Source organism: Anopheles maculipalpis, chromosome 2RL, assembly GCF_943734695.1.
Source record: "Anopheles maculipalpis chromosome 2RL, idAnoMacuDA_375_x, whole genome shotgun sequence".
Classification (NCBI taxonomy): domain Eukaryota; kingdom Metazoa; phylum Arthropoda; class Insecta; order Diptera; family Culicidae; genus Anopheles; species Anopheles maculipalpis.
The window spans coordinates 64,192,101-64,213,334 of record NC_064871.1 but is presented as its reverse complement, the minus strand read 5'-3'; the positions used below and the strand labels follow the sequence as shown (position 1 = coordinate 64,213,334).

Sequence of the window (21,234 nt, the reverse complement as noted above, 5' to 3'; positions counted from 1 at the left end):
GTTGAAATAGTAATTTACAAAAAAACAACTTCTTATACTTTGATAAATAAAGGCTTGATATTGAAACTGAAATCAAATCAAAACTAAATTAAATCGATTCCTATTACAAAAAATCTTCCAGCAAACAAGCGCCTCTCGCTGTTGGAAGATTTCTCGGCAGAAATCGTAAAACTTCCTCAAACTTTAATCATTGCTATATCCCGGTGGTTGATAGCAGGTAAAACTCATTAGAAACAAGTAACTGACGGTCGAGCTTCCCGTGTGCACCGCTTCGTGAAAGTCAAACACATCGCAATGACTAACCGATGAGCTAGTTTTGAAATTGTTTCTCCGTTCTTCGCCTCACCAGGTACCTTCACTGATTGTTTTTGGTTTGTCTATAAGAACTTGATCGAATATAAGTTCTTGCAAGGATAAGAGATTCAATCTTGCAACAGCTGGAGTGTAGGGCGACGAGCAACGAATAGTTACCGAGTATGAAGGTGTCAAGGTAAACCAGTTCGTGTATGTTTTGTTCCGTTGATTCATCGGGTAGCTTAAGGGGATTTTCCAGCTTTTCCAGTCAAGTGGTCAAAACTTAAACTTTCGATATGCTTTTGGAAGGAAAGGAAACACATTTTATGATTGTATTCTACTACCAATACCCTTCCGAAGATAACCTTACTAAACATTTTTTTTATTTGGTGATGGTTCGCCGATTTTCCTTCTTTTCGGCATTACAACTCATCTCGGAATGTAATTCCAGTTCGTGCAATACTTCATATGTGTTTCCATCTCTTACGATTCGTAAAGTACATTTATGTATCGATCATCATTTTGCCATCATCAGTGTAAAGCAAATCATTACGCTGAATGAAAAAGCCATATGTGTAAACCAAATGGGACAGAAAATTGATTTTTAAGATCTTTATCTTATTCTCTTATGTTCATAATTGCTTCGTTCGCTTCATTGCTGACGCTTTAGTTGATTTCAGTTTGCAAAAGTCATTCACTTCAAAAAGTCACAGACATACACACACACACACACGACTTTTATCCTCTTTTGCCGCAAGAAAAGAAAAACTCTCTTGCTCATCTTGAGTGACAGTGGGTGTATTTGGATGTCGCGTGGAACCATCACTGCACGCGTCCCGGAGAAACAGCTTTTACCGCGACTGCAAGACGAGCGGCGAGCTTTTATGCGGTGATTTTTATGTCCCATCAAATGTTCGATCATTTTTATCAACTCATTCTCTCTCTCTCTTTCTTTCCCCCCGCTTTCTCAACCCCCCCCCCCCCCCCCCCCTTACAGCACACACGAAAAGTTCATATGGCTGATCTTTTTGCTTGTTTCTTTCCATGCATACCGTGAGATAAGCATAGCGAGCTTAATCCATATTTTGGTGCCAAGAGTTACGAATTTAAGATCGACAACGTGTAGCTTCTGTGCGAGAAAGAAGAACGGTGAGTTTCGAGGATAAGATTTACAAAATATGAATAACTCAACCCCGTTTTTCGAGCGATACCGAACCATCATGATGGGGGATTAAATCTCAGGCATTTTTAAATTTGATTACGGAACACATTATGCTCGTGTAGAACGTGCTAAAATGAATCAAACTGAGCCATGGTACCTTTGGATCGGTGAGTAAGGAGATTATAAGCGACTGACTGAGTGTTATCTGCATCTTGCCAAAGTCCTTCTGTACTTCGAACTTTGGCGTTTTTAAAGCTGCATACGCGTCTGAATAATTAGAGAGAAACGTCCGAACCTCCTGCTCTTGACAGATATTGATTAGTTTTCTATTTATGTGAGAAATAAATAAAACAAATCATTCTATCGTATCAATTAATTTATTATGAAGCTCACAAAAGCAAACAACAAAGTGGGACGCAAAATTCACGAGCACTTTCAACGCTTGTTACTTGCATATGTGAATGTTATGGAAGTTTAAAAAAAAAAAAATTATTTATTTTTTTTATGCTGCCTTGTCGCTTTAGCGTCAGTTATAAAAAGACTTCCTTCATTCTAAAAAAAAATGAACAAACAAAATACTACACAAACTGAGCGCAATACAAATAACAACTGGATGAGTCATCCTCGCACTGGATGGCGTTTTGTTTGGTCCTGTGGTTTAGCACACATCCCAACACTAACTGCCAATGTCCGGCATTCATGTTGTTCCTGCGAGTCTCATCGTTTGTGCTTGAGGCAGTGTTGAAGTGTGTTGATTCAACGATTTATGATGTTCCCAGGTTCACGGATGCGACTGTACAATAACATGCCGTCCCATTGCTAAGCAGAAATGATAAATTGAGTGATGAATCATACTCATCCTGCTACACTTAACCTTGGAGCCTTCGAGGGAGAGAGAGTGATTTTACAAGAGTTATTTGCTCAAAGCACTGTTGCCTTACATGTTGTACAGTTTTCCACAACATGACGCTCAGTTGATGTAGCGACGTATTTATCCATATTCCTAATCCTTGGCAAGGATTTAATGTGTTGTGTTTCTTTGCTGTTGCCAATATAACCCAAGTTCAAGAACAATAGCGTAAAATTATGCAGCAACTTTTTGCTAATCCGATCCACAACATTCTATGATTTTGCACTTAACATATACCGAAAAGCTATTTTACTTTACCGTCTTTTGTTAACATTGTTATAAACTAGCGCTCCAGCACGTTTCGGTCTGAACTTTAACACTTGGTCTCTGCATTTTGCATCAAACTTACCATCAAAGCCGTCGGCTAAAGACTCCCCATTCGAGAAACCGCTCCTTATCCGTTGATGCTTCGTGGTAAAACTTTGCCTGGCTCAAACCGCGCAAGATTCGGGCAGGGGATTCATAAAGTTTCATGAACCGCCAAGTGGTATTTCAAGCGTATTCAGAACGCTCAGCTTGAAATTAACTTTTGCTATCATTATGGGTGCCAGGGAAAGTGCGGATGAAAAACCCAAATCCAATCTGTGCCATTTGCAGTCGCGTGCCACCAAATTTACGTTACGCTTGGCGGGTGAAAGTGAGTGAACCGGAATATTCAACCCCACCAACAGCTATCCGTTCTTTGAGGCGCTGATGTATGGGTAATATTAAACAAACAAAAAAAAAAAAACGGTCCAATATACATACTCCATGCACGGTAGTAATTGCTCAACCGGTGAAGGAGCCAGAGCTGTGTAGGTGTAACATTTTGGGTAATTACCGGTTCAACAGGATTACTGTTTAGCTCATCACAGCGTATGATCTGCACAAGACATTTACAAATTTAAGCACTTTTATGTATCTAAACCGATTAACAACATTTATTTATGTCTACCTAATTTCTGCTATGGACTATGGACTGACTTGGCTATATGAAGCCAAGATTTCATAATTTTAAACAACCATTTATACTACAAAAACCGGCAATACGGCCTGGACGTCTTATTTCATTTCATTTCTTGTATTTCATGTGTTTGCCCTTGGCTATACAAATAGTCTAATATCTAATCTTAAACTAATCTAAACCTAAACGGTTCGCAGAATAAGTTGCAGCATTGGACAAAAAAAAAGAGGAATACAAAACAGAAAATAGGGAAGGAAAGATTAGGAAGTGGAAAACAACAGTGGGATATGTTGAAATCAAGGTGATGGGACGAAGAATAAAACATTTTGATGCAAAATAAGGAGGGGATCTTTACGGCCCACCGCAGTGCGACGAAATTGGGTGACGATTTCGAAAAGCGCGGGAGGAAACATATAGAGGGATTTTCATGAGCAAAGCTGGGGGATCGATGCAATCCAGGAGAAGTGCGGCAACAAATGAGGATTGGGAAATAGAACGGCGACCTTCAAGCGACGCAAGACCAAACAACCGGCATCTGTCCGCGTAACTGGACAGAGCAGTGGATCGATTGCCAAGAATTTTCCGGAGAGCGAACCTGGTAAAGGATCTTTGCACCCGCTCTATTCGATCAATGGGGATTTTTGCCGACGGGGACCAGATAACCGAGCCATACTCCAGCATCGATCTGACCAGTGAACAGAACAAAGTCTTCAAACAACAAGCATCAGAAAAGTCACGGGCCACACGTTTAAGTACACCAAGAGTCCTCCTCGACTTGCTGACTATGGAGTCAATCTGGTGTGAGAAAGTGAGCTCCATGTCGAGCAAGATGCCCAAGTCCTTAATGACCGAAACACGCTCAACCAGAACCTGGTCAAGGGAATAAGGATTAGTGATGGGAATAACAACTGACTTGGAGGAATTAAATCGGAGTGATTGTGTTTGCGGCGGCCATTAACTCACTCAGAGTTATTTAAATCATTCATGAGTGATTTAACTCATGAGTGAGTTGGTTTGTGATTTATTTCTTCGCGGCGACCATTCACTCACTCAGAGTGATTTAAATCATTCATGAGTTATTTAACTCATGAGTGTGTTGTATCAACATGTTCTAGAAAAGGTTTCGATACATCGGATGAAGAGTAGTACGTTTCTTCCTGTGTGGAATATCAAGTCCCATTAGCAAAATCGTCATGGTTTCTCGCTTTGGCAGATTTGAATGATTTTATTCGGATTTAATGATTTAAACGTGTGTGACAATCTGTGTGAGTTGTTATTCAGAATAAATACATAGAACTTTGCCAAATGGTTCTCGTGATGCTTTCTATTTTCTATTTGCTGTTACGTTGCATCGTAGAAGAAAACAAATTTTGATAAGGAAAGCACAAACCGGATATCAAAACAATATTTGAAACAAATTCATTGGGTTGTCGATCGCAAAAAATTGAAAAAAGTCTCGTATCTTTTTATTAGAATCATTTTCTCTTCGTATTTACCTCTTATTTTACTGAGTTTCTCATGAATTTAGAAACTCATGAATGATTTAAATCACTCTGAGTGAGTTAATGGTCGCCGCGAAGAAATAAATCACAAACCAACTCACTCATGAGTTCAATCACTTATGAATGATTTAAATTACTCTGAGTGAGTTAAAGGTCGCCGCGAAGAATTAAATCATCAACCAACTCACTCATGAATGATTTAAATCACAGAAGAATTATAAACACACTTCATAGAGATTTGTATTAATTCACTCTACGCTAAGATTTAATTCATTCAATCATTCTGAATTATTGCGCCCATCACTAATAAGGATGAACAAAAGGGGATATGAATTAAAAAAAAAAAAACAACAATTTCAATGACTGTTGTCCTTGCCTTGGTTTAACGTTTAACGATACCACGTATTTGGATAGTCCGGATTTTGAACGGTCCAGATGGGATGTGAACCCCGGTCCTGCCGTGTGTGGGTTTCCAACTGGTCACACCTGTGGTTTAATAACTAAACGGTTCTCGAACAAAGAAGAAAACAATTATATTTTTTTACAATTGATTATGACGGTGCAGTGTCGTATTGTCGAGCAAACAATTATAATGAAAACCTATTTTTATAGACCTACCAAGACGCACATGTCTGAATTAATAAATAATAGTAAGAAATAAATACTGATATACTATTAACGCGGTATTTTGGGTACCATATGGAAAAAGTTGCACCGGCCTATGTTATGGATGGACAAACCAGCGACGGGGAGAAGAAGGACACGAACGAGACTTCAAAATCGGACACAATCAAGGAACCAAGGACCCCCGCTACCATCAGAATTACGAGCATGGAAACCCCCACACACACCTCGGAATAAGGTGCCCTCATACGACAAGACCCTCGCTATGAACACGACTTTGGATATGGATGACAGAATATACGCAACGGAACAACCGAGCACACCCGGGATATGGTGCCCTTTCACAGCTTGGAGAAGGAAATGTCTCCCAGCAAAGATGAAAGGAGTATATTATTTTTAAGTTTATTGTAACCAATACGGCCAGGCCGTCCTTTATGAATAAAAAAAAAAATAATAAGAATAACGCGATATTTCGCTATCGAAAACTTGGAAGACTTGCTTTACTCTTATCTCTTTTCTCTCTATTTCTCTCACTCTCTTTTTTTCTTTCTCTCTCTCTCTCTCTCTCTCTCTCTCTCTATTTCTTTAGTCCTTAAAGAAATAGAGAGCCAGTTTAAGTTCTTCAAGTATTATTAATTTATTTATTTAGGTACTTTTAAGATGATGGCTCTTATGCGTGTTCTCTAAGTATTACTTATTTATATTTTAGTAATTATGGCTCAGCGTCATATTGTCCTCTTCTTCTAATATTAGCTTTATTTTGTTAATGAGTTTCTCAAAGCAAAGGTATGAAAAATATTAAGGAAACTGTCAAAAAACAGTCGGGTAGAAATACTAACTAGAACTAGAACTAGAAAATAATTTGATAAATCATCTGTATTGTAATTAACTTCGTAGAGCTGTCATACTTCTTTTCTTCTTCTTCTAGGCTTAACGACCTCTAAGATCATGCCGGCCATCGAAATGACGTGCTAGACTGCCGATAGATCGTAGTATCTATCGGCAGTTGGTTATTCAGTCTTCACTACGGGGGGTCGGTCCGGATGGGATTTCAACCCCGGTCCTGCCGCATGAAAACCGGCGCCGCTGTCGCCGAAACCACCGGGCTGCCCCAATAGCCATCCCATTAGCCGTCAAACTAAAATAAATTAATAAATTATCTGTATAATTTATGATTTTATAAAAATATTATTAATTTATAAAAAGCTTCATTTGAGGATGCCGATGGAATAATCGAGATAGCCTGCAAACCTATATAATGCTCGTAATCCGTTGAATAATATTTAAATCATTGTTTTTTTGTTAAAAACACCAGCTACATGCGAGCTCTGTTCAAAGTGAAGTGAAATGGACTGAATTCAACCTAAACAGAAATCAGATACGCAAAATGAACTCTATTTAACTGAACGATTTATTTTATATTTGCAAAGTTTGTGAATGGCTTCAATATAAAACAAAATACCACAATTAATTTTTTTCCCCACAAAAGCACTGCTATCATTCGTATTTGTTTACACATGTTTTGCTTGGTACCACATCCTGTCACTATTGATTTTGTATGAAACTCATCTCGCAGACAATCAATAATCACTTGCATTAACAGAACAGGGATCAGGTATTGTTAAAGCAATTATATTATATGACATAACACAATCAGATGTATTGATAAAATGACACCAGCTGGCAGTCTAAAGTACTCTACACTGCAAAAGCCAAAAATGTATTCGGCTTTTCACTCACAAACATACACAATCCCTGAAACACACACCCTGAACAATATGCATAACGTTGGATCATGCGCTTATTCTAGACATGGTGTTTTACCCGTGACGTGAAAACTTCATTCTTCATTTCGTATTCGGGCCACACACGAAAATCGATGGTCCCGGTAGGAGTGTGTTTTCTTCGGGCGAAACGGTGACCCCGTTCGGGGCACAATATCCTGCCGGATGCAACTTGGAATTCCTGGAAGCTAAGGCACCAACCTTTAGCAGATGGCATCGAAAATGTCACCTACGGTATTCGGTAAGCAACGAGCATCGGTGAGTAGCATAAAAAGTTGATTAGATTTCTCCATTCCCCAAAGCCCGTTTGATGAACGACCGGAACGGAAGCAGTACACCTCCGTGGTTGTGCCATCCATCGGCACGAGATCACCCCTTTTGCTCAGGTTGATATGCCTCGGGATGGCAACCAGCGCCCCCCAAAAAAAGACTACAAAAAAAAAACACTATCGATAGGAACGAGAGAGAGAGTCCAACAGACGGTTGCTTTCTTCGAGTAGATAATCCAGACTGCAGCAAACCTCTTTCGAGAAAGATAGTGCCAAAGCAAGTGGTTCTCAAGTGATCCTAAAGGTTTCTTTCATTGCTTTCACTATTTTGTTGCTCCTTTTTTTTTAGTCGCAAGTCATAGGCACAACGACATTGTGCTACAAAAACGTGGCAATCAGTCGTATGATACTCGTCGTACACGTTGATTTCATTTCAAAGCTGTAGTTTAACGACTTTTGGCTTCTGGGAACTTTAGACTGGAACTTTAGGGCGGGAAGGAATATTTCAGGTTGATTACAGTGTTAAAAAGTGTTATGAATTTCATATAAAATTCAATTTATCCACATAATTTAACAATATTGGTGGATTTACATAATTCTAGAGGTATAAAAGACGCTCATACACACGTACACTCTAATTCTATTCAACGCATGATCACTCCACACAGCCTGATACTTGCCATTTGCCAGGTTTGTTTCTGTGGCACATTTGCGCGAATCATTTCCTGATTATTCCACAAAATACCTCCAATTGTCCCTACACGTTGCGAAGCAAATCGTACATAATGTCAGTCAACCGCGTTATTTCGGCTGTAAAAGCATTGGTACTTTGCAAGGATAGGGCACCATCAAGAAATGGATCATATTCTCTTTCACCCTTAATTGTTTACCGGCGGCTCCCAATTTCCTTTCACCAGAGATAATTAATGGGCTATCCTTCTCCACCGTTCTTTGTGTGCTGGTCCAGCTTCCTTTCCGAGCCGAGCTGTTGACAGGCACTGAAATGGTGGTGTCAAAATGTTCCGAGCTACTGAAGCCCCGGTGAGACCACCCGCCTCCCGCCTCGGTCGCACGATTCCGTTTTAGACAGTTTGCATTGTTTCATTGTGCTTCGAACAGATCTCAGGGTGACGACCAGCAGCGAGCAAACAAGTGCGCTTTCGCCTGGTGCACCGCCGCTAGGCAGCACAATTCCACACCGGGATAATTAACCGAGCGTGACAAACCGTTTGTCAGACGCGAACGAGTAAAAACATGCCAAGCGCCATCACGCTCCTGCACAGTGCCGTCGTCATTATGCTGCAAACAATGTCTTACCGCTGCTACACTTGACAGCGGCAGTGTTGGCCGACCCTATTGTTGGTGCACCGCACGAAAAGATTTGCCCGTGTGTGTTTTGCGATGAAGAAGTACGGCTTGATTTGAATCGGGATTTGCTTTAAGATTTCTTTCCACTTCCCGAGCATATTTTTCGCGTATTGTTTGTTAAATGCGATTATAAATGAGGTTTTTGGTAAGATGGATATGATTTTGAAAGCATAAATTTATGCGTTGACCATTTAAAACCTACTTTCTTAGCTGAGTGTTGTTATCTTTGCTAAGACAGATGATAGAAAAGATTCTTTTGAGGTTGAAACTTTTTCGTATTTATTTCGAATTTATAGTTGTAATCATTCGAAACTCACAGACACTAGTCTGAGTGAGAAAAGGTCTCTCTTACTAATTGGGAGGTACTCGTTAAACAGTCATTTTGCGGTACTGTAAAATCTTGGTGAAAATTATTTTAAATCCGTTATTTATTTTGCTGCTATCTAGTAATCCTTATTTGATTCGCTATAAACTAGTTTTGTTTAATTTTGTATTAGGTCCGCAACTGCGGAATGTGGCGCGATTTTGACGTTTACAAACGTCATAAGTCATGTTCGGGAATGACATAATCAAGCTGTTCAAACAGATCAGCGATTATTTCGTGCGAGTAAAAGTTCCTAGTTCTTGAAAATGTCTGATTTTGTGCCGGATAAGCGCCATATGCGGAAGGTGTTGCTGTTTTTGTTTCGAGCGAAGAAAACGGCAGCCGAAGTGCATCGACAGCTTTCGAGTGTTTACGGCTATGCTGCTCTAAGCGAAACAAGGTGTTGGGATTAGTTTCGACGCTTTCAAAACGGTGATTTCGCCGTGGAGGATGCTCAACGTGAAGGAAGGCCCAAAACGTTCGCCGACGAAGAATTGACGGCTTTACTGGAGTAAAATCACTGCCAAACGCAAGAAGAGCTTGCAGCCATGCTTGGTGAAACTCGTCAGGCCATATCATCGCGGCTGAACGCGTTATGCATGGTACAGAAGAAGGGCAGAAGGATACCATACGAGTTGAAGCCGCGGAACATTAAACACATACTCTTCATGTGTGATTTGCTGGTCCAGCGGCACGACAAGGGGGTTTCAGCAAAGAATCGTCACGGGGAATCGAGAAAAAAAACATGGGGATCCCCCGGTCATACCCCACCATCATCAGCTCGGCCGAACATCTATAGCTCGAAAGATTTGCTGAGTATTTGGTGGGACCTGCTCGGCGTCATCTACTATGAACTTCTGTAACCGGGAGCTACTGGAAACAATTGAAGAGTTTAAGCTGAGCACTGCATGAAAAACAGCCAGAATACTCCTCACGTCACGGCAAAGTTATTCTGCTGGATGACAATGCTCGGCCACATGTTGCGCAACCAGTGAAAAACTACCTTAATCACCTAATCTGGCACCATCGGATTTCCATCTGTTTCGATCCATGCCACATGGATTGGCTAGCGAGTAGTTCTCCTCCTATGAACCGTTCTAGGATTGGTTGGATACCTGGATTGCGTCGAAAAACGTATCATTTTTCCGAAAAGGAATCCGCGATTTATCTGAAAGGTGGAAGAAAGCAATAAATAATAATGGCCAATACTTTGATTGACCCAATTTCTACAAATAAAAATGCCACGAGTTAAAAAAAACTTATGAAAAAACGGCCGTTATTTATTTGCGCACCTAATAGCATTAAAAATCTAGGCAAAATCATTTAAGTACACTCTGGTTTGAAATAATTCTACAATTATTGTTTTTCTAGCTAACCATTGAGGCATGTATGGTCTTAACCAAGTGCAGCGTGAAACATTCTATAACATTTTACTGATCGGTGGGCATCATTAACATTGTAATATTGTAGATAGAATTGCACTGAATTTGTAAAATTCTTTTGAAACTTCAAGTTTTTGAACACAAAGCTGGACATCAAAGCTTGGGCCATATTATTAAGATGAAGAAAAAAGGCTAATGCACCGATGATACAAAAATGTTTATATTCCAAGCATCAAACCGTGCCTCAATCAACCAAACCAGTTTCAATGTCCACGATCTTTGAAAAAAAGATTCCGAGAACATCGCGTTTGAAGTTTTGAGTCCGAGTCTCAGAGTCCTTCTGTACGATACAATCTTTGCAACTGTTTCATGAAGTGTTTCATAAACTTTGTGTAATATTTGCTGCAATCAAAATACTCCAATGCATTTTTAAGTAATAAAACACGCACACAAGATCCGGCATCTTATCTGAATTTCTCTATTTTCGATCTAACATTTTTGAGAGTTGGTCTTCCGCTTTTATTTTCCTTAATTGTGTTTATCTGCTGCTAGAGAATCAGGTCAGCCTCAGGGGAATCTTTTGTTAGAGTTTTGTTAGAGATCTGTTAGAGATTCTCTCAGAGACCAGCTCCGTTGCCAAAATACCACCAACGCACTGCATAACAATCATTTAACTATTAACATAATATTAATTTCTACTCATATCATACTGCAGACCGTTGTTCATATAAAGCTACTTCCAAAATAAATCGGGTTCGAGATTATATCGAAATTACTATGCTATCAAAACTGTATAATAATAAAACTAAACAGCTTCAAACATCGATTGACCAGTCCTACAGCTTACATCTAGTAAGAAATTGGTATTGAGAAAGATGAAGCTCAGTTAGCAGTAAAAATAAATTCAAATGTATAGCATTACCACATCTTTCTCTGGGGCTTAATCCCATTAAATGAAAACTCTCGGCAACTAGCAATCAACTTCCGCTAGGGTCGTTTATTTTTCAATCGTTTGCAAAAAAAAAGTAAATCACTTTCGGAATTTCGTCATTTTTTGCTCTAGAACTCGAATGACCGACGATAAGATATTTTCCGAAAAAGATTGACCCTTTCTATCCTATCCTAGCTCCTGCAAAAGTAAAGTTATTTCCAACCACAACGCCCAACCACACCTCCGCCGCTTATGAATGGTGGCGACAAAATGACGAATCGAAACGAACGGCAACACTGTTCCATTCTATTCCTCTCTCGCGATACGCCTTTTTATGCACCCTGGCCTTGGAATGAGCGAGAAGCTCAGGATCATCGAACGACAAAATTCTGCCGACGAGTGGTTGCACACTGCCACATGGGCATCGTATCGGACGACACCAGTGCTGGAAAGATGTTGAAATGGACCGTAACCGCAAATCCAACCACTGACATTCAACGTGCCATTTGGTTCATTCCGACCGGATGGCTCAAGCTGACATTTAACCTTCAATCCGTTTAACCGAAGCTGACCAGACTCAGGCACCGGGTGAATAATCCTGCAGTGAACTTGGAGTAAAAGATTGCCATTTCGAACCAGGATCGGTTTGTTTGTTTTTTTTTTGTCGTGTTTTTTTAATGTTAATCACACAGCTTCCAATTGTTTGGCATGGGTTGGAAACACTAAGGTGCTTTTTCTGTTCCCTTGTGTAATGAGAACGTTTCAAGGGTTAGCACAATCCATAACACTTCCGAATTTAGATCCATTTGATTGGGCTCCAACCCCTATCCCAAATCCCAATTTTGATTAACTTAATTTTATTTCTATACAGCTGCAGAAAATAAGAGGTGAGTAACCAAATGTCCTGAGTTATATTTTGAGAGAGATAAAGTAGTTAAAACAATTTCATAAAAATACAAAATATTCGTTGAAAATTAATCATATTTTTTCAATTAATAAACAAGACTTATGTAGGGACCTAATAGTACTAAATCCTCATGAAAAATTTATAAAATTGCCGAAAACCGTCAAACTTTTCAATCGAATTAGGAAATAAGAAGTTTTGGCGCTCTTTCGTTGTTTAAGTCCATTTAGGAATATATTTTAAACAGTTTTGTTTTTCTGCGACAGGCATGTAGGAAAATGTGAAAAGGAAATGGAGAAATATTAAAAATTACTGTTTCCCGTTAGACCCATTAAGTTGTTCAATTGATAGATTTTCAAGTGTTCATTAGTGTATTTAATACATTGTACTGAACTATCTGAAAATTATACTAAATAAAAGCAATGTCGGCCGGCTCGATGGTTTAGGCGACATTGGCGCCGGTCTTCGAACGGCAGAACCGAGGTTGAAATCCCATCTGGACCGTCCCCCCGAAGTCCCTGACTATTCAACTACGTGATATCGGCAAGTCTAGTAAGCCATTCGATGGTCGACGTGACCTTAGAGGTCGTTAAACCAAGAAGAAGAAGAAGAAGAATCGAGCAATGTCTTGATCCTTGAAATACAGTTTCGCAGAAAACTGTCAGGCGTATATTTCCAATTTCCAATAAATATTTTCCAATTTCAATGCCGAGTAAAAGACAGTACGTCTTGAAGTCGAGTTGATGAAAATATGTAGAGTCAGTGAAGTTGAGTCAAAGTGTAATGACTTATTCTAAAGATCGTAACGACTTCCGAATTTGACACCAAATTCGGCCATCGTATGAACCAGACTGCCAAAAATCCTCTCAGCACAATTGCTTATTTAACATTCATTAACAAATTGAGCAAGAATCTATTTAGCGCAAAAACGTTGCTCAAGCGCCCTGCTCGCAAACACCGTCAACGACAGTCCTTAGCATCCGCCGTTCGAAAATGGCGAGTGCATTGGCGTCCTTCGTCAGCATAGTCCAAGACTCGTACCCATAGAGGACTACCGGACGTATCAGGGTGCGGTAAATCGTGCGTTTCGTGTGTTGTTGGAGTCTTCTGGATCGCAGGAGTTTGTGGAGTACGTAGTAGGCATGACTCCCCTGAACAATGCGCCTTTGTATTTCGCTGCTTACGTTGTTGTCCGAAGTTACGATCGTACCAAGGTAGCAGAACTGCTCTACTACTGACACTCTGATACTCTGCTTCCGAGTTGGGCTCTATAACGGTCAGAGCCTCCGACAAGCAGGTATTTTGTCTTCGTCGCATTCATCCTCAATTCAATTCTATTAGTCTCGCATGTAAGTCGGGTGTACGCTCTATACATCACCACAGTTGTCTGTCGGATGATGCCAATGTCATCCGCGAAGCCAAGGTATCGGAGAGATCGGGTGAAAATCGTGCCCCGGATATCGAAGCCCACGCTTCGCATGACATCCTCCAGAGCGATGTTGAACGACAAACAGGAGAGTCCGTCCTCTTGCCTCAGACCCCGGTAAGATTTGAACGATCAGCTTTCCAAGAAATCCGTTCTGCTGTTCATGGTGTTCCTTAGTGCGGTCCGATCTATGGTATCGTAGACCGCCTTGAAGTCAATGAACAGGTGGTGTGTAGGGATCTGGTGCTTCCGGCATTTTTGGAGAATCTGCCGTAGAGTGAAGATTTGATCGGTGGCCTCCAACAAATCCAACTTGGTAGCTTTCAACGAAATCTGTAGCAAGGGGCTCCAGTCTGCAGAAGAGTATTCGGGACAGGATCTTATCTGCAGCATTCAGGGCTGTGATGCCCCGGAATTTAGCACAGTCCATCCATTCTAACTTGGCGTTTTTTTAATTTCAGAAGCATCGAGAGTCTCCCTACCCAAGATAAGGCCTCGATGTCTCGACGTATGTTTTTGTTGTTGAAAACTATACTTAGAACAGAGAAATTACTACACCGTCTCAAAATATATGTGCCTTAAGATTAGAGGGGAATGATTATTTAAATTATTTTTAGCAGAATTATTTGACCTTGCACATTGAATGTCATTTACGCATGAACTAAAATTATAAGTAAACGTACATCTTTCTTATATCTTTGCGAGGACACTGGTCAATAAAGTCATACCATCTGCAACACGCTATCTATTTGAACTGAGTAAAATGTTTCAAGCAGATTGTACGACTGCATTCAACCGCATGAGACGGACATAACATACCGAAATATCTGTCATTTAATCACACGTTGTAGCATTCCATTGGTAGAGATTTATTTTCCTACTCGTCCAAATCGTATCACGGTTTTTTTTTCCTTTGTTCCCATCACGTGTGAATTATTGTGTGCCGGTCGCTTGCGAACAGCTACAAAACTTTCATGATGACGGTAATGACCGGAACGATTGTTATTCTTACAGTTATTGTTATTATGCTCTTAATGGTTCCCACTATTATTATTACTGCCAAGCACCATTTAGCTCACCAAACAGTAATCAAGCTGAGCATTTTTTGTCGGCTAGCAGCGACACCATCTATATTGCATTCAATGTAATAAGATTGCTTAGACACATTTTTTTGCACATCAATTCGTACAAAAACCTTGAAGAATCTGAATGAGCTGAATCAATATATGTAGCAAAAGTCAACAAACAGTTTTTATCAGTGCAGTACTGAAATTAACACCTTTAATCGACCAACATTCGATCAATGACGCCTGATGAAAAATGTTTTTAGATATCTTTCGCTGATGAAGAAACATTATTCTTCATGCAAACAGCAAACATATGAAGGAGTATGTGAATATTACGAACGAAAGTTGGAAAGAGCCGGTGTGAAATCACACCCGCCCCAAATCTGAGCTGCAGGAAAAATGAAGCGAAGAACTTCATAAATGGCAGGCCAAACCCTCGAGAGTATGTAATGCTAAAGAGGAAGAAAACGAAGTGTTTGGTTAAGTGATTTCCTCATATCATTTCGTTGCAACACGAGTTGATCGAATTTTCATTAAATTCCTAGAAAAGCGCATGCATCAAATAAATTGTCAGAATATAGGGCGGTCCCTATTTGTATGAGCGCCATTACCGCTGACGTAGTATACATATATTTTTTTCGTCTGTCATCAGCACAAGAACTACCCGCGAGGCGTGACTTACACCGCAATGGACCGGCCAAGAAATTGCCGAGCCGTTGGAAGTGGTTTATTTTTCGCCTCGTCACGTCCGGCTGTCCGGACCAGCCTCGCGGCGGTACGCTTTGTGACATGTTTACTTTATTGGTTAATTAAGCGAAGTTCAGAAGTAGGTAGTTAAAACAATACAGTAAGAAAAAGTAGATAGCACTAAATGCGGCGTCCTACAATCGTTGTACTGGTGGTGCGATAGTGGTGGTGCCTCCGTGCTGTAGCGATAAGTGAATGCTGTGAAAATCGCTGCCACTGTGAGTCATAGACCTGTAGAACGGGTTCCTGATCGGCATATTAAATGAAAACTCCACATGAAATTAACTCCAGGATGGGTTTCTTGCACTTGTCACCTTCCTTCAGGTCCGACTAACCACGAGGACAGCAATTGAGGAGACCTTGCAGGACATTGATAAATTAAACATAATTTATCACCCATTTGAGGTAATTCTACTCCCTTCCTCCTCTCCTTATCTCTCGGTTTTCTCTCTTCCTCTATCTTGCTTTATATCACCATCCATGTTCGGACAAACTGTCACATGAATGTATCCATTTTGGCACACGTTAATAGAGCTTTGCTCTAGGCCAACGCGTTGGCGTACTGCTAGCGATCCAATTCACATTAAACACTATACTAAGCCAATATGTCCTTTGGTCGATTGGTCAGGCACCAGAAGGTGGATGGACTTGCATTCTATTCCCTCCGACATAGTTTAACCAATTAATGGGTCTCGTTAGGTGATTGATGTGATGTGATTTTCGGACATAACCTAAGAATGGTGCGGAGTGCTGTTTCGCACCATAAATATCTAGAAATAATCCTTTCGAGTGTACGCTACTCCGCTGAATCCTTTTCACGCCATGACCTTAACAGAATGATGAATAATAAACGATGCTTTCTTCGTAATGTCACTTGCACTAATGCATTGTCTGGTCGGGGTCGTGATTGTACTGAATAATTGACTAACGGTAAATTGACATATATACAACAGAAGACTCGATTATATTTAATTGTATTAAATGTTACAATTCTTCTACGCTGCGATAAACAAATATTGTACAATCCTTTGTTTTTTTATTCATGAGTGGCTACCTGACTATATAGCTAATCCTTTCATTATGTCGAAGGATGAAATAAAGAATTATGATGGGATTTCGAGTTCATATAGCGATAATAGTGACCCTTTTTGGCATCATCTACTATCTACTACATACAAGGGAAACAACCAGGAAGTCAGTAACTATATGAGTATCAAGGTATCAAGTCATCAGGTTGGCTTCGCGCAGGTCTGAGTATAATCCAGCTAAGGGTATGTTAAGTCACCAGAAACCAGTAAAGTTGGCAATACAAGTCTTCTATCATTTATCTGTGATCGCACCGTTGAAGTCGCCAAAATTACATTTATGTTTGATTATCATCAGCAACGACCACAACATCGGTCTTGAGAAACGCGCTGGAATGCTTGCTGTCAACCAGTCTATGCCATGGACTCTTTAGTCATACTACAGAAAGAAGAAAATTTTACACTCAAAACACCTATTGCTAGAACGGTAGGTCAGAACATTCAAAACCCCGGGACTCTGCCCAAAACTAACGAGTTCTTCTTTGCCACGTCCGGGAGGAAGAAGCTCAGAAGAATTTTTGGCGATTCTCCTTTGTGAAGCAAATTAAATTCGCCAGGCTTCGGAAGGACTGGTCATGTCATGAGAATATCACCGGACGACACAACCCTTAATATCTTTTTGGACCGTTCACATGCAAAGGAGCTGGTAGAGACGACAGTGGCACTGGCTTTCACACGGTAGGGCCGGGGTTTAAACCCCATTCGGATCGTTCCCCCGAGGACTAACAATCCAACTACGTGGTATCACTAAGTCTAGTAAGCCATTCGTTTGCGAGGTCATGCCGGCGAGGTTGTTGGTAGGCTAAGGTTGAAAAAGAACGTTTGGAAAGGGAAGATATGGTAGACTAAGCGTTACCTGCGCTAGACCACGAGGGGTATCGAGGACAAGGTAAGTGATTTAGGATCTAGATAAGTAATTAAGTAGTAGTTGATAAATATATTTAACCATTTCACATGACGTCTTCTTCATGGCTTAATGATCTAATAGGTCACGCTGACCAAAGATATTTCTTACCAGATTTGCGGTCTGGATGGGATTTAAATCCCAATCTCACCTCACCAAAAGGCCTCACTTCGCATGTATGTTATCTGAATCTGATATATGAATCTAGTAGAACACAAACAAAACTTAAATTTCTAGAACAGAACCTTTCATTTTCAAATTTAATTTCAAACACATTTTATATATTTTTAATATACAAGCAACAGTGTAAACATTTCGTTCAAAAGTAAGCGCTATGCTCAGCTATAAATTTAAACACTCTTACCTGTAAACCTTTAAATATAATCCCCGTTTAATTCTATTGTTCCATGTATGTAATTGAATATGTTCAAAGCGATTTATTGCTTACACGACTAATCCTATTTCCACCGACAGACGGAGTACCATCTTGAATGCTTCAAGAACGCTCATGTGGTCTTGATTTCGCGAATTGAAGTCAATTATTTCCACTGCCAGATCCCCTTTTACGCCTGCCTGAATTCAATTCGATATCACTTTTTTGCAACCCTAAACCTTATTTTGTTCCACGATTTATCAGAAGGATGCGGCCAAAAAGCCACTCCCAATGGTAGGCGCAATTTGATTGCTTCTTCTTCTACCACACAATCGAACGAATGTTAGTCCTCTACTAGTACAATACCAAGAAGCTTTTCTTCCCCGTACTGTTCGTTCCATCTACCCGCTACCTGGCCTAGTTTGCTTGTAAAAGAAGGAAAGAAAGTATTTTTCCTGGAACTCGCAATGTACCTCTGCTGTACTCTTGAGATCAAATGCGGGCACTTCATGCCAACGGTAAGACGGGCAAACTTTTGAAGAGTAGAACACTCCTGTGGCGGAAACAACGGTCGAATCACCTAAGGACAACCTGGTGCAGGTTTGCAAAAGAAAACTCTAACCAATCGTTCGCTCATAATACCGTCATCCTTTTCACAAAGTTCCTACGACAAAGCAATAATTTCAACACAGCACAGTTTGGGCACAGAATTTGTGGCTATTTTTCGCCACACTCATCATCAAATTTTCCGTCAAAAGAGAGAAAACAAAAAAAGAAGCAACGAGCCGGCGATGCTCGACGATGCTTGACGATGAATGAGGAATTGGGAACATAGATGATCATAAATTGTCAAATAAATTATTTTCTTCCAGTTCAACATGCTCCTTCGCTAACCGTTCGCAACACCATTTCACAGGGTAGTCGTCGGTCTGCATTAATAGACTTCGAGCACTACAAGCATATTTGTTCTACCCTCCTTTTGCCCAAAACAACCTATTCAATGGAGACGCCTAGCCGTCCACAATACCAAATGGCAAGCGAACGACGAAACCATTCGTCTTACCCATCTATTTATAGACGTCGACCTGAATTGAGACGATTCGTTTTGGAGGGCGCTTTTTTGTCTTGTAAAGCGGAAGAAAACTGGTGGAACAAAAAAAAACAAACTTCTACAACACTTCCGTGGCAGGAGCCAATGTTCCTAATCGTAACAAAAGAACGGCGCACGGCGAGCTAAAATATCAATTGAATGAATGATTTGTTTTCAGGACACATTATCCACGATTTCGAGGAACCTCTACACAAAAACATATTATTTGGAAAATGAAACAATAATAGCTATTGATTTAAACAAAAAAATAAATATTGAGGCTCTGGTGTTCTAACGCCAGAGTGTGGATTAACGCCACAGCTGATAAGCCAACTAATATTGATCGTTTGCAATGTGAAATCATTACAAGTAAAGCCAGTTTTGCCTAGGTAAGATATTTCACCAGATTATGTGACCTTTTGCTGGTCCAAAGCTAATGTCTAGGCTTAAAGTTAATATGTACAGCAAAACGTCACTAGAACCGACCATCAACAATTCTCTACCGGATAGCTTTTGTGCTATCCATTCGCGTAATCGGATCATAGAAAATGTTGTCGCAATGTCGCAAGTAAGACACGTTTTAGCGTAACGTTCTGGAGAAGAAAAGAACATTACATGCAATTGATAGCAAAGAAAGACAATTCCATACCTGACACAGAAATCACTAAAGCGTCGTTTGGCAATGTAACACGATTCTTTTGTATCGGAGCTATTTATAGGTCACACGCCCAAAGTCCATTTTAGTTGATGGTTTTGCGATGCGCATTTTTTTCTTCTCTTGTTCCTAACATGTTGATACGAATCATCAAAACGTGCTTTAATTAGTTTTGCCTTATTATTTCCGGCTTATGAACAAGTGTTTTGAAATTGAAACATAAAAATTGAAACACCAAAATCGCTCTCCGTTAAGGGTACGAATGTTTATAACCTTTGTACATATAAACAAGACTTATGTGAAGCATCCGTTTTCAGCCAATAAGTTGATGGCCGACATGCCAATATCCTCATTGTGTCTGGGAACGTTGCCATCGTTCCTGATTTCTGAGAAAATACATCTTCACGAGCCTGAGTAGGCGAAAAAGGCAAAGAAATTTGCCGTTCGACCACAAAATGGTTTTGTTTCCGGTCTCTAGAATCACGGCTACTTTTTTTACCCAATTCGATTGTGCCACAAGATTGTGCCCAGCTATGGTATGCCAGCATAAGGCTACCAGTGCCGTCTCGAGTCTCGATTAAATTACGATTGGCACGACTAACGCTGCGTCTGTTCATCCCCGGTGTAAGATAAATCATTTGTTCGGACGCAATACATTATCGGCGATTGGGAAGACACAAAAAAATTCAATTTGTATCAACGGCACGATTGCCTTCTATAATAGCAGAAGAATCCCCGCTTTTGGAACTATGAAACTCATTGGAAAAAAGCACCGTTCAATTTTTCGATTATTTTGATCTCATTCACGTTGTTGTACGGGAAATCTTAATGGCATTAACCTATACTTTGCACATGGTAGTATGAGGAATTCACAGGTTTAGAAATTATCGTGGAGCACCCTCAGCATTACACATATGATTTTTGCTAATGTTATCATAAGCTTCCGTTACAATGGGATGGAAACAACAATTAATTCAGAAAATGTGTGGTCGTTGAATGCAAGAAGATGGTAACAGTAATAGTTCTTAAATTCCTGCTCAATATTTGGAAATGCTGGAACTGCTCGATGCAATTAAATATATTTGATAAATCATAAACTTAAAAAAATATGTTCATTTGGATATCGATTGGAGGACTGTTTTCTATGGTTTCGCACTTTTATAACATACCGCACTCATATTCGATTTGTCACGATTCTCTGCTACACAATCATTGCGCCATAACCCACACTACACCCGAAGCGCAATCATACGCTCAGAAAACATACAACGAACGAATGTACGTGCCCGGCCATCGCTGGAACGTGAAAATTTTTGTCGACCAAACCATCGACCGTGGTAATCTTTTGGATGTGCCTGATGATACAGCATTGACCACTGACTTATAGTTTGTCGGTTTGGGGACTAAACAGCCGGCGGTAACCATCGCCGGTATCACGGTCATCCACGCA

The 21,234-nt window shown here is 40.2% G+C and overlaps 3 protein-coding genes across 3 annotated transcripts in view; 2 read left to right on the top strand and 1 right to left on the bottom strand.

Moving 5' to 3' along the window:
* The window catches only part of LOC126568754 (pleckstrin homology domain-containing family G member 5), an 80,979-nt gene that overhangs the window by 31,196 nt on the left and 28,549 nt on the right, over positions 1-21,234 (bottom strand). The gene's annotated exons all lie outside the window — the stretch shown is intronic.
* The window catches only part of LOC126556358 (protein snakeskin), a 227,264-nt gene that overhangs the window by 183,360 nt on the left and 22,670 nt on the right, over positions 1-21,234 (top strand). The window lies entirely within an intron of this gene.
* LOC126556056 (rab11 family-interacting protein 4B) overlaps positions 12,911-21,234 on the top strand; it is a 314,228-nt gene continuing 305,904 nt past the window's right edge. The window contains exon 1 of the mRNA XM_050211234.1: positions 12,911-12,917. The gene's annotated coding sequence lies outside the window, so the exon portion shown is untranslated. The remainder of the gene's footprint in view (positions 12,918-21,234) is intronic.